The sequence below is a fragment of the Molossus molossus genome, unplaced genomic scaffold (genome assembly GCF_014108415.1).
Source record: "Molossus molossus isolate mMolMol1 unplaced genomic scaffold, mMolMol1.p scaffold_m16_p_10, whole genome shotgun sequence".
Taxonomy (NCBI): Eukaryota; Metazoa; Chordata; class Mammalia; order Chiroptera; family Molossidae; genus Molossus; species Molossus molossus.
This window is the reverse complement of record NW_023425345.1, coordinates 88,809,571-88,823,058: the sequence shown is the minus strand read 5'-3', so window position 1 is coordinate 88,823,058 and position 13,488 is coordinate 88,809,571.

Here is a 13,488-nt window from a genome sequence, read left to right as displayed (position 1 = left end):
CAGGGACATTTTGGAAAGCAGAAATAGGATTTCTTATTGGGAATCCAGGAACCCTGAAAGCTGATTTTCTTAAAATTAGCACCCTTGTGACTGGCCGGGCGCCCTGAGTCAGGATCCTCAAAGCTGGGTCCTGAGGATCTGCATCTGCACAAACCTCCCAGGTGGTTTAACCCCCACTGACAGCTCCAGGGTCCCTGCTCTGCGGTCCATGCTGGGTTCAGGGGCTCCAGGAAGCCCCTTGATGTGTAGGCAAACTTCGGTGTGTGTACATCTTTATGAGGGAGAAAAGGGGTCTGTGACGCTGGAAAAGCTTAAGGATCTAAGTGAAGAATAAATGTAGAAAAAATAAAGAGCCCGATATAATTCATTACTGAACAGGGAAATGAAAGTTGAAACAAGATATGGCTTTATACACAGACATTTTTGAAAAATATGACACAGTGGTAGGCAAAGATGCAGAAAAATAGGAATTCTCCACTTTCAAGTACATACAAACTCATGAACATATGAGCACTACCTGTCTAAGGATGTTCTATGGGGTATTGTTTAAAATTGCCCCAAACTGGAGCATATCGCCCAATAGGGAAATAGATTAATACAATGTAGTATAATCAATGATACATTACTATAATTTAATTATAAAGAATTATCTAAATCTACGTATTAATAATACTAGAAATAATAATAGTCACTACTTATATAGTGTTTACTGATGCTGTTCTAAGAGCTTTGCATATAATAACAAGAAGGCTGGATATCAAAACAATGTTGAGTGAAAAAAGCACTTACTAAAATGACACAACATTGTGATACTAATGTTTAGAAGTGTAAAATAATACTTATATGGTTTTATCAATACGTAGATAGTAAAAGTACGAAAACATGGATTTTATAAGTATACACAAAATTCACTGTAACGGCAGTCTAGGGGGCTCTGGGGAGCCTTTATAAGACTGGGGGCATTGCGGTCTACTTCACCTTCCTCAGATTCATGCTATTTTCAAAAGCCCTATAATTAACAAACACTTGTGTAGTCCTCACAAAACCAATTACCAGGTGTGAAGGGAGTAAAGGGCTCCATGTTGTCAGGCATGTGCCTTAAACATAAGGTGGGGAAAACTCAAAATGTCCAATTTTAATTTAACAAAAGTATCTCCCCCACTTCACTCTGTCTCATCCTCTAAAAAAAGAAAACAGGGGAAAAAAAAAAAGTTATGGCTACTCAGGGAATTATCTTTTCAACTCTTTGAAATTCCGAATGATTTACCTCCCACTTCCCCATCCTCGTTGTCTTCTGGATCTCCTGGGTTAGGTGGACCTCAAGGTTCTCCATATTTGGTCCCGACATTCTTCCAGCTTACCCAACACCCCACCCACAGGGACTCTTCACCCTTCATTTTTATGCAGCCAACCTTTGTTCATGCCACTTCCTGTGCCTGGAAAGACTTCTCTCTGACCCTGTTTGCCTGGAAAGACCCAATCATCCTTCAAGAAGCAACTCAAAGTTCACCTCCTCCATTAGGGCTCCCCGAAAGAGGAGTGGGATACGCATTTACATCCTTAGTTATTCACCCCACACATGCTTATGAAGTCTCAGTGCTCTTTGGCCAGAGACCACCAGGCACAGGCTGACAGTGAAGCGAGGTGGGCCTATTACTCACTGATGGAGGGAGATCATACTCCACAGGGAACCGTGGGGAACCTCAGTAACAGCATTACAAAGGACTTACAAAAGGAGGGTTTTGGTTAGAGATATGGGAGGGTCTGAGAAATCAGTGATGTGCTTTAGACTGGAAAACAACAGAGAGCCAGAGCAATTCTATGACTGAGTATTTTCTGGGTGGCACAGTGACCTTGTTTTGTCTTCACATAGACAAAATTATGCAGTCACATTGTTTTGTTTCATTTTCTCATGGTTCAGAGGAAGCTTGTTTGAGGCTGGTGTTCTGTGAGATTGTTTATGTCCAACAGGAACAAAATGACCTAGCTACTGGTGTTTAGCTGTGGTTATTTCCAGGTGTTAGGGGCTGCTTTCTTTCTGTCTTTCTTAACACCTACAGTGTACGAGTTGGACTGTAATATTATAATTTATATGTCTCTTACATCACTCAGCATGTTATACTGTGTAGCAGACAGTGTGGTTATCTCTCAAGATCCATTCTAACGCTGCCTCATAGTGGGGCAGCCATGGGATGTTGGTGGGACTGATCCAGCTCCAGTTTCTTTCTTTTTTTTAAAAAATTTAAACTTATCTTTATTGTTGAATGTATTAGAGATGTCCCCTTCCCCCCCCATTGATTCTCCCTCCTCCCCACTCCTGCCCCTCTACTGACTTCTCCACACTATTGGCTGTGTCCATTGGTTATGAATATATGCATATGAGTTATTTGGCTTATCTCTTCTTGCCCCTTCTCCCTTCCCTTTGAGGTTCATCAGTCTAACAAACAATTTGTACTTCTTAATCCCTTCACCTTTTTCACCCATCCTCCCAGCCCCCCTCCATCTGGCAAGCAACAAAAAGTTCTCTGTATCTATGAACCTGTTTCTGTTCTGCTTTTTCATTGTGTTTTTAGATTCAATTGTTGAAAGATATGTATTTACTGCCATTTTATTGTTCATATTTTTGATCTTCAAGAAGACACTTTAACATTTCATATAGTACTGCTTTGGTGGTATGAACTCCTTTAGCTTTTCTTTGTCTGGGAAACTCTTTATATGTCCATCAATTCTAAATGATAGCAGCTTTGTAGGGTAAAGTAATCTTGGTTGTAGGTTCTTGCTTTTCATTATTTTGAATATTTTTTGCAACTCCTTTCTGGCCTGCAAAGTTTCTTTTGAGAAATCAGCTTATAGTCTTATGGGAGCTCCCTTGTGGGTAACTAATTGCTTTTCTCTTTCTGCTTTTAAGATTCTCTCTTTGTCTTTAACCTTTTGCATTTTGATGATGATGTGTCTTGGTGTGGGCCTCTTTGGGTTTATCTTGTATGGGACTTTTTGTGCTTCCTGGATTTGTATGCCTGTTTCCTTCACCAAGGTAGGAAAGTTTTCTGTCATTATTTATTCAAATAGGTTTTTTTTTTTTTTTGTATCCTCACCCGAGGACACTTTTCCATTTTCTGTACAGATAGAGTGGGAGGGAGAGAGAGGAAGGGAGAGAGAGACAGAAACATCGACGTGAAGGGACACATCAAGTGGCTGCCACCCGCACGACCAACCAGGGCCGGTTGGGCCGGGGACAAACTGCAACCGAAGTACATGCCCTTAGCGGGAACCGAACCCGGGTCTCTCCGGACCGCAGGCCGACGCCCCAACCGCTGAGCCAAACCGGCCAGGGCTCAAATAGATTTTTGATTGTTTGTTCTCTCCCTTCTCCTTCTGGCACACCCATGATGCAAATGTTGGTATGCTTGAAGTTGTCCCAGAGGCTCCTTATACTATCTTCAATTTTTTTTTTTTTATTCTTTTCTCTTTTTGGTGTTCTGATTGAATGTTTTATATTCCAAATCAATGGTTTGTGTCTTCTCTTCACCTACTCTACTATTGATTGCCTGTAAATTATTCTTTATTTCAGTTAGTGCCTCCTTCACTTTGACTGGTCCTTTATTATGTTCTAGAGGTCCTCGCTGAGTTCCTTGAGCATCCTTATAACCAGTGTTTTGAACTCTGCATCTGTTAGATTGCTTATCTCCATTTTGTTTAGTTTTTTTCCTGGAGTTTTGTTCTATTCTTTCATTTAGGACATGTTTCTTTGTCTCCTCATTTTGACTGCTTCTCTGTGTTTGTTTCTATGTATTAGGTAGAGTTTCTAAGTCTCCTAGGCTTTGTAGGGAGGCCTATTATAGTAGGTGTCCTGTAGGGTCCAGTGGCACAGCCTCCCTGATCACCTCAGCTGGGCCCTGGAGGTGTACCCCTCATGTGGACTGTACACCCTTCTGTTGTAATTGAATCTCGATTGCTGTTGGCACCTCAATGAGAGGGATTTACTCAGGGTGATCTGTTGCAGGGACTGGCTATGCCCACTGGCCAGTGACCTCTGACTACCTTGGAGGATCAGCTGTGTAGGGGCCCACCACACAGAGAAAGGCTTACTTCAGCAGGGATCTAGAAGCCACTAAGTCCACTCCTTGAGTGTGTCACTTGTGGAAGTGGTTGAGTGGTGGTGCTTTGATTTTGTCTGAAGCTGTCCACTGGGTGTGCTGTCTCTGGGTCAAGGTCAGCCATTGTCTGTGTTCTATCCAAGTCTACAAGGCATAAGCTACAAAGTGATCTGTAGATGGTTGCTTCTTGTGTTGGGCTTGGAGGAGCTCAGGCAAAACCAAGCTGTGAACCAAGGCTGGCTGCTTCTAGTGCCAGACCTGGGGCCACTTAGTAAGAGGATGGGGCTTGCTGAGGCCAGATGCTGCTTTTTTGAGAGAATTTAGGAAAATCTAAAGCAGGAGCCAAGGCAGACCAATCCTATGGTAAATCCACTGGAAATAGCATGGGTGGGCTCGAAACTTGGGTGGGTCAGGGCTTCAGGAAATCACCAGGGTGAAGCAAACAGTGTAAGCCAGGTTGCTGGAGTCCCAAATTTGGTGGCTCTCTGCCTGCCTCGTGGGGAAAAGGCTCACCAAAGACATGACCTCCATTGGCACGTCTGTCTGGGAGAAAGCTGTCTCTCAAGTTCTTGCCCTGTTGCCAAACAAATCAGTTCTTCCCCATATGTCTCTGGTGCCTCTCAAGCTGCCACTTGCACGCTGGAGCCTAGAAGGTGTGATTCTCAGTAAGTCCATGCGTGGGCCCTTTAAGAGAAACTGCCTGGGACTCTAGAAGCCTCAGCCCCTCTCAGCCTCCATCCCTGCTGGTTTTTACAGCCAGAAGTTATGGGGACTTGTCTTCCTAGCACTGGAACCCTGAGCTGGGGGGCCTGATGTGGGATGGGGATTCCTCAGGGAGGACCTTCACAGCTGACGTGTCTCTCCTGATTTTTATCTGCCACATGTGGGTGTGGGACCAGTCCCTTCCCACCTCCGCCCCTTCTACAAGTCTCAATGTGGCTTCTTTAATTTTGTAGTTGTAGGACTTCCATTTGGATTGATTTCAGGTGCTTCTGAATGATGGTTGTTCTGTAGTTTAGTTGTAATTTTGATGTGGTTGGGGAGGAGGCAAGTACTGTGTTTACCTACCCCGCCATCTTGACCAGAAGTTTTCCAGCTCCAGTTTCAACGATGGGCCCTGATTTGTCTAGAACACCCCAGTGACTGGTTCAAGGATGGACAATGCAGGTGGGGTTCCATAGAAATCAACACTGAGATTTGCATGCAGGTGATTTAGTGGGAAGGGCTCACAGGAACAGTGTAACAGACAGAGGGAAGCGCAGAAGGAAAAATTCACCTGCTGTGCAGTTGCACCAAAGGTCTCACCTGATCCCCACTGCAGCTCTGGAGTTGGAATGTCCCTTCAGAGGTGTTTGAACTGAGGTAGGGCCAGGCTTTTGTACCCACCTATTGACTAGTCATTAGAGGTAGTTTCTTCTCAAGAGGGGCAGGGAACTCCTTTTTGCCAGAGCAGTGCTTGGGGAAGAATTCAGCTGTGAACCATCAGTGATACCCCTTCTAGCAGCATGGGGATGAGAGTCTGAACCCTGCAGGAAAGATCTGCAGCTACTACAATGGACAAACATGAACGAGCTATTTTCTTGTTTTGCTGATAATCTCACCTTCTAAAAGATAGGCTTTTGGAATGAATTGTATTCAACAAGGAACACCTGCTAGGTGAAATGAAGAGCCTTGGGAGGCAGATTATGTGCTTATTTAAACATGTTTCTTAGGGCTAAGCCATTGGGAGTGACATTCCTTGACATTCAGGGGAGCTCAGACATTTTTCGATGGTTAAGGAAAGAGAAGCTTGGTTTTTCCCTCTAAACACCAGCAAGAAAGTACATAGTCCCAGTTGCTGGTTGCAGCAGGACAAAGCCAGCATATGGAAGATGGAAGAACAGAGAAACTTGTTTAGAAATGAGGGTGGAGCCCTGGCCGGTTTGGCTCAGCGGTTAGAGCGTCGGCCTGCGGTCCTGAGAGACCTGGGTTCGGTTCCCGCTAAGGGCGCGTACCTCGGTTGCAGTATGTCCCCGGCCCTGGTTGGTTGTGCGGGTGGCAACCACTCGATGTGTCCCTTCACGTCGATGTTTCCCTCTCTCTCTCTCTGTTCCTCTCTCTCCCTCCCACTCTACCTGAACAAAAAAAAAAATGGAAAAATGTCCTCGGGTGAGGATAAAAAAAAAAAAATAGAAATGAGGGTGGAAATAGTGTGCTGGTGTTAGTTTTCATGAGTCCAGATGTGATTGAACACATCTACTTTCAATTCTGTGTTCAGAGATTTCAGGTTGGTAGCTTGAAAAAGGCCACAGTGGGAGTATTTACAACATGGGAATTGGCAAACACTACAAATGAAGGCTTTGTTCTCTAGACAGTCAGTTAGTTGTTACACATTTTCTAGCACACCACTGAAGGAGCCCTAATCAAGCCATGCCTGAAGCCTGCCCTACCTCTGGAATTTTTAGTTACATAGTCAACAGAGTCTCTTGAATAATCTATCTTTAATAAACTATCTTGACTCCTAATTACCACATATAATCTGTTTGCATATCCATTTTCTCCCATAAGCTGAAAGCTTCCTAAAGTCAGGGAACATGTTTATCTTTGAATTTTGGTGTCTAGAACAAACTCAATACAAACACATATTGCATAAATGAAGCAGAAGATTCGTGAACTGGAATGAATTGGACAAGCATTGATAAAAGAGAAATGGATATCTAAGATAAAAGTACAGATGTTCAAACTAGTCTATTCTTCTGGCCTAAACAAGTTATATCTCACAGTTAAAGGGACTGTGAGAAGCTGTGTATATGGGACAATGAAAACTCAAAAGATAAGATAGGCAAATGCCCACCTGACTTTTTTTTTTTTTTCCAACTGACTTTTTAACAATGGGGAGAGTAAATTCTGAAAGCTATATCATTTCTTGATTATTTTATGTGAGGTTCTAGAAAAGATTATTGAAATGTTAGTGTGAAGGAGAAAAGGCAATGTTCACCAGGATATATTCATTAATTACAACACACATCTAAAAATAGACACTCATGGGCTTGCATGATGGGACACGGCCTCCGAATTAAACTTAATGGGGATAAATGACAGACACTGTATTTTGGTCCAAACCACCAATGGCACACTTTCAGGCTGTGACATGGCTTGGCAACAATGTGTATGACAAAGGCTAAGAGATCATATTTGACAATAAATCCAGTGTGAGTCACCGATGTGATGTGACCACCAAGAAAGCTATTGCAATTCTGGATTGCATTAAATTAAGCTTAATTTTGTCTTATGAGTTACTGATTGACGTGCAAGTCTCATCTGATGACCCAAATGGAAACAGATCCCATTTAAACACCATTTAAAAAAATTAGTTCTTCATCCCTGAGTCTTGTTGAGTAACCAGTGTCTATAATTCAGTCACGGGTAGTACCTGCTTATGAATCATGCTTGTGGCTGCATGGAGAGTTACACCCACCACGCTTCAGTGATCCGTCTATTTGTGCGCCATTAACATTCTGTGTGAATTACAGAGATAGGTTACTATTTGATAGAGCTAATCTCCCCACACAGCTCTTCCTTTTCAGTGTTTCTGAGTCGATTTTCTCTGGTGTTGATGATTCTATATATAGGCTTCTATCCTCTCGGCACTTATCTCTGCATTTCACACCAATGCGACACACACACACACACACACACACACACACACACCCCGAAGCCACAGCCCTGACTTCCATTCTCTGCTCAGCGGCTCATCAGCTGTGATCCTGGAAAAGTTCCCTAAAATCCCTAAGCCTCAGTTTTCTCATCTCTAAAGTGGGCACAACGAGCCTTCCTCGGAGTGATGAAGAAGGGAAATGACTCACGGAAAGCACTTAGCTCAGGGCCTGGTACAGAGAAGAGTCTCTGCAGGTGCAGCCATGTTTGCTGCTGTGCTTGGAGCAGGTGTTGCTTTGTTACCACAGCTCTGCTGTTACCTTTATTACCATCAGCGAGCACCTTCCCTTCACAGCCTTCGTTCTGGGTCATGAATTTGGATGGGAAAAAACGGCATCTCTCATCCTTCCCCTGCATCTAGCTTTTCCTTCTAGGACGAATGCAGGCCACACACGCATCTGACTTTGTCACCATAGAAATCACAGAGCTTTGCATGCCACTTGAGAATTTGCAGACACCTGGAAACACTCTTTTCTCCTGTCGCAATTTGAAATGACAACGGTTTTTGGACCCTTCATCAGATCTTATCACTTAAAACATTGATGGAGTAAAACTATTACTATATTATGTTATTTAAATATTTGATCATTGCAACAATGTAAGTTTTTTCATTTATAGTTTTCTGTATTTAAAACGTGGTTGCTTAAAGGGCAATGAAGGTCATAAGGGCCCTCTTGTAGGGTCAGTTCCCTTCACTTTATTTTATTCTTCAGTTCCAGAGACTGGTCAGCCTGTGCAGAAACCCAGAGGGGTTAAGACCCACCCCAATAAACCAGTTTATTCATCAGGATACAGAATGCCTGCGGGTGGTGGAGCAGCCTTGGGATTGCATTATGGAAGGTGGCGTGGCCATTTGGACATGGAACTCGATAGATTGCAAAACACAATAAAGGCTGAAATCAATCACTTGTACCTGGTGGAGGGACCTGTGACTTACCGGCAGTATCTCATTTTGACTGTCTCTCCCTCAGTCTCGGCTTTTGGTCTACATCCAGAAAGGCTCCCCACTTCCCACTCCTTTCCCCACCTCCACTCCTCTCTCTCTCTGCCTTCATCTCTTCTTCTCTTTCTCTCTTTCCATTAGTTCCTTTTTCTTTTCTCTCTCTCTCTCTGATTCCTTTCCCCCATTTTTTCAGGGAGGAAGCAGTAGAAAATTCTGAATTCAGTAACTGGGCGCACAGTGGACATTATTCTCTATGCCTGGCCTTGTGGTCTTTACACTGATGCATTTTGGCCCCGAGCCTGCACTCGATCCCCTTTCTGTCACCACACATGCGCGTGCACGTTCCATCTCTTTCCCTGACACACACATACACACACACACACACACACACCTCCGAAAGATTATATTTATAATACCCCAGGGCATTTCCAAATGCCAGTATTCATTTTGAGAGCACACTTGTCTCTCTTGCTTGGAACAGACTGAATTTTCCACTGGCTTAGAGTTTCGAAGTTCTTCCTGCTGAGAGAGGCGTGAGAGCCCCTGGGGGACCAGCCATATGTCAGAGCGCTATCAACTTTCTGCTCTGAGGGTCGTACTCTCTGGGGCAGAACATTTGTTGAAGGACTCATGGCCCTGTTTGGCCCAGGCAGCTCATGTTGTGCATTTTTCAAATAAAACCTGGCAGGCGGAAGGGCATCTGGAGTGGAGAGATCAAGCGTCAAGCGAGAGTGGATCCTACTGAACTGACGGTTATAGGCCCCCAGAAGTATATTTGTTTGTAGGGCCCAGAGGAGAAGAGGAATCAGTAAATCAGGAAATCCCTGAAGGAAAAGTTATAACTCCCACCCAATGTCTGAATTAAAATGAATTCACTTTCAAGTGGGAGAGACAGCTGAAGGCTTTCATTTCTCAAAACTGGACTCAAGACTACCTGTGTGCATAGGCAGATTCCAGCAGTCCCTCTTCTCTTCTTTGTATTTAGCTGTTCCATGAAATACCCTTAAAAGTGTTCAAAGATAGCCATTCCACAATTAGAGCTATGGCTTGAAATCCTCATTCCTGTGAGAGTTGACTCACTAACTGTAATTCACACTAACGTGTGAATGACTGACCCGAAGACTCCTTTCTTGCAAACAAGTTTATTAAATAAATATAAGGGTAAGGGGGAGAGAGAGAGATTTGGGAGAGAACTGAGTGGAAGAACAAACAAATGGGATGCTAGAGATTTTATAACTTTATAGCAATGCTCAGAGTTAGTTCCAACTAATTTTCAAGAGCTTAATTATGGATTTCTGTTCATAAGTTTCTAGTTGTTGTTTCAACTGGACCTTATATTTGTTGGTTTTTTAGCCTCTCGTATAAAAAGGTCTTTACTGGGTAAAATGGGAAAGTAGCCAGAAAGAGGACGGGCGCTAAAATGGATCCCAACTATTGCTCAGAGGATGACGTTTCATCACCTTCCATGTAATTTCATCAGATGTCATTTCAGACTAGAGTTAGAGTGTTCTTTTTTTCTACTTCGCAGTAAACACATCTTGGGAGAATTCTTTCAGGCTGAGCTCTTCCCCCAAGTCACCGTTCTTTAAGTGGAATTTATTTGAACAATTTGATGTTGATTTCTAGTCTGGCTACCGTTTGGTTCATGTATGGGTCACTAAGCAAAAGGGCAGAATCCGTCACATGTTCCGCACATAAATATCACCTGATTTTAGGTATTTGGTGAGCTCCAAGGTCAAAGAGGGTTTATGGCCAATGAAAAGTATCACTTCCAGAACGGGATGTGCTGCGCATATTAGTGACATGTATCACTTTCATTAAAGCCATTTGTGCAGGTTTTCATGAACTTGTCAGCCAGGGTCTGTGTAAACTTCACAATGACATTGACTTTGTATTCAGCCCAACGTTTTAACTCCGCGTGCAAGGAGGTAAAGAACATGGAATGGAAGGATCTGGGTCCCAGGGGCAACTCTGCCTTGTGAGTCTTCTCCCTCTGACGACTGGAGGGGGAGAGGGTGGCTGATTTCAAGGTCGCTGACCTCAAAGAGAGAAGAAAGAAAAGGATTTTCCTCAGGTCCTCTCCCTTTGGTAGGAGAGCAAGGTTCCAGCACCAGGCTGTGTAGCAGTCGCGTAGAAAGATCATGCTTCACTATTAGGGAAAAAAAAAACACTTTTCATTGTTTATAAATTGAGAAACATAATATCTTTTGTACAGAGTTAAGGAGTAAAGAGATAAGCTATGAAAGTACTTAACATGATACCTGGTATCCAGGAGTCATTTAATTATTGTTTGTTTCTTTCTGGCTGTCACCAGCTGTAGCTGAAGACAGCACACAGTTCGTGGTTGACTTTGTGTACGAATATTCCAGCTATGAGCCCAATGTGTCTTTCAATGTCAATGTCTGGCCTCCCTCCCTTCCTTCTGTCTTTCCTTCCTTCCATGACATTGTGCCTACTATGTTCCAAACATGTGGTAAGTGCTGGAGGGCTAATCAAACACAGGAGTCCCCGTCTGCAGAGAAGGTACAAACAGCAGCACTAGCTTTGGAAGCAGCTATCGGGCGCTATTGGAACCAGGCACTGGGCCAACAAGACAGGTACAGTTCCTGCCCCAATAGAGCTTACTCTTAAACATGGACAATTACATTACAGAATAATGAGAGCAATAGAGTTCTCGTTATGAGTCAAAAAGGACAGAGTTCCACCAGGGGCATCGAGGGGAGGCTTCTCAGAGAAGGTGACCTTTCACTGGGTACTCGGGACAGGGGACAGAGCCCTCGAGGCAGAGGGCAACCTGAAGGACCCGGGACGCGCGGCCAGAGCAGCTGTGTGCTGCCTTAGCTGGAAGCGATCCAGATCGAACATGTCATGTCAACAACAGCTGCCAGTGACTGGGGCAGAGTCTGGGGTGCCATAGTTCTGGGGGACACTGGGAAGTTGTTGGTTAGAGACGTAACTAAAATTAGATTTAAAACGGTCCTGGAAAATTGGGTAATGAAGTCGTTTTTACCGTTCCCTCATTTATTCCCCAATTGCTTTTTTTGAGCACCTTCCGCGTGCCAGGGACAGTGATGGCTGGCGGGACGGCCGAGGAGAGCAAGGCCCTTGGGTTCCGTCCTGTGGGCTCTGAGCTTCGGGGAGCCTTTCCCAGGGCACCAGTCCTCCAGTGTGTTTTGGGTGCCTCTGAGTGATCAAGGTGACCTGAAGTGATGCAGGGATGGACACTTTTGATTATGAGTTGGCCCTGTTTAGCATGAGCTTAAATAAAACTGTGAGTCTCTTTAAAGTAAAACATTAAGTAAGAACAGTGCAAGTGATAGGCAGGCATGGCAACAGTGGCGAAGATGGAACAGAAAGGACTGAAGTTAGGGAAATACTGTAACAGGAAAATCTGAATAATTTAGGGATGCAAAACCCACACCAAGTTAGCGATGCAATGCCTTTCCCCTTGCCTAGCCCCCAGAGCCTCACATTTTAGGCTGCTGTATTGCTAAGCGATGTGTGAAACTGAGGACTTGGGGAACTGGTGTCGGTCTCAGATCAGCCAAGGGAATCATGGGGTTGCCCCCAGTGAAAGACTCTGGGTCCTCAGCTCTGGAGACACACCCATGCCTCTTTCCTGCCCCTCTCCAGCTCTCTGTGGCTGCGACAGCGTCTCTAAGGTCAACAGGAGGATGTAGGGATCGGCGGATTGTTCCGTGTAGATGCACAGGAGACACAGCACAGAGTGGTGGAAAGGATCCAGAGGTTAGAATCAGAAGATAAATGTTCAAATTTTAGTTTGCAACTGACCTCGTGTGGGCATCAGTAAATCAGTTTTCACATCTCAAAAATGAAGATAATCAGCCCTGGCCAGTTTGGCTCAGCGGTTGAGCGACGGCCTGCGGACCAGAGAGTCCTGGGTTCGGTTCCCAACAGGGGCACGTACCACCACCAAAAAAAAAAAAAAGAAGATAATCATATCTACTCCACCATATAGAGTTGATCTGAAGGGTATATGAAATAATACATGGGAAAGTTAAAAAAAAAATAGACTTTGTTTTTCCAGGACATTTTTAGGTTTATGGATATATAGCTCAGAAAGTAAAGAGTTTCCTGCCCCCCCCCCACAGTTTCCTGTATTAATAACATCCTGTATTAGTGTAGCACATTTGTTATAATCAATGAGTCAATATTGATACATTATTATGAACTAATCCATACTTTATATCAGGTTTCACTCTTGGTGTTGTACGTGGGTTTTGACAAGTGCATTTTGTCATGTATCCACCATGACGGTATCGCACAGAATAGTTTCAGTGCCTGTTCATTGCCCTGGGCTCCACCTGTTCATCCCCTCCCCCTCCCCTTGAATTCCGGGAAACCACTGATATTTCTACCGTCCCCATAGTTTTTACTTTTATACAGTAATTAGCCTTTTTAGGTTGGCCTCTTTCACTTAACAATATGCATTTAGGGTTCCTCCATGTTATATTGTGGTTTGATAGCTCATTTCTTTTTTTTTTTTTTTTATCACCTAATGATATTTTATTGTCTGGATGTACCACTGTTTTTTTGTTTGTTTGTTTTACCCATTCACATGTTATACGACATCTTGGTTTGCTTCCAAGTCTTGTCATTTATGAATCAAGCTGCTAGAAACATTCACGTACAAGATTTTGTATAGATGTAAGTGCTCAGCTCATTTGGGTAAATACCTAGGATTGCAATTATTAGGTTGCATGATAATCCCATGTTTAACTTTGTAAGAAA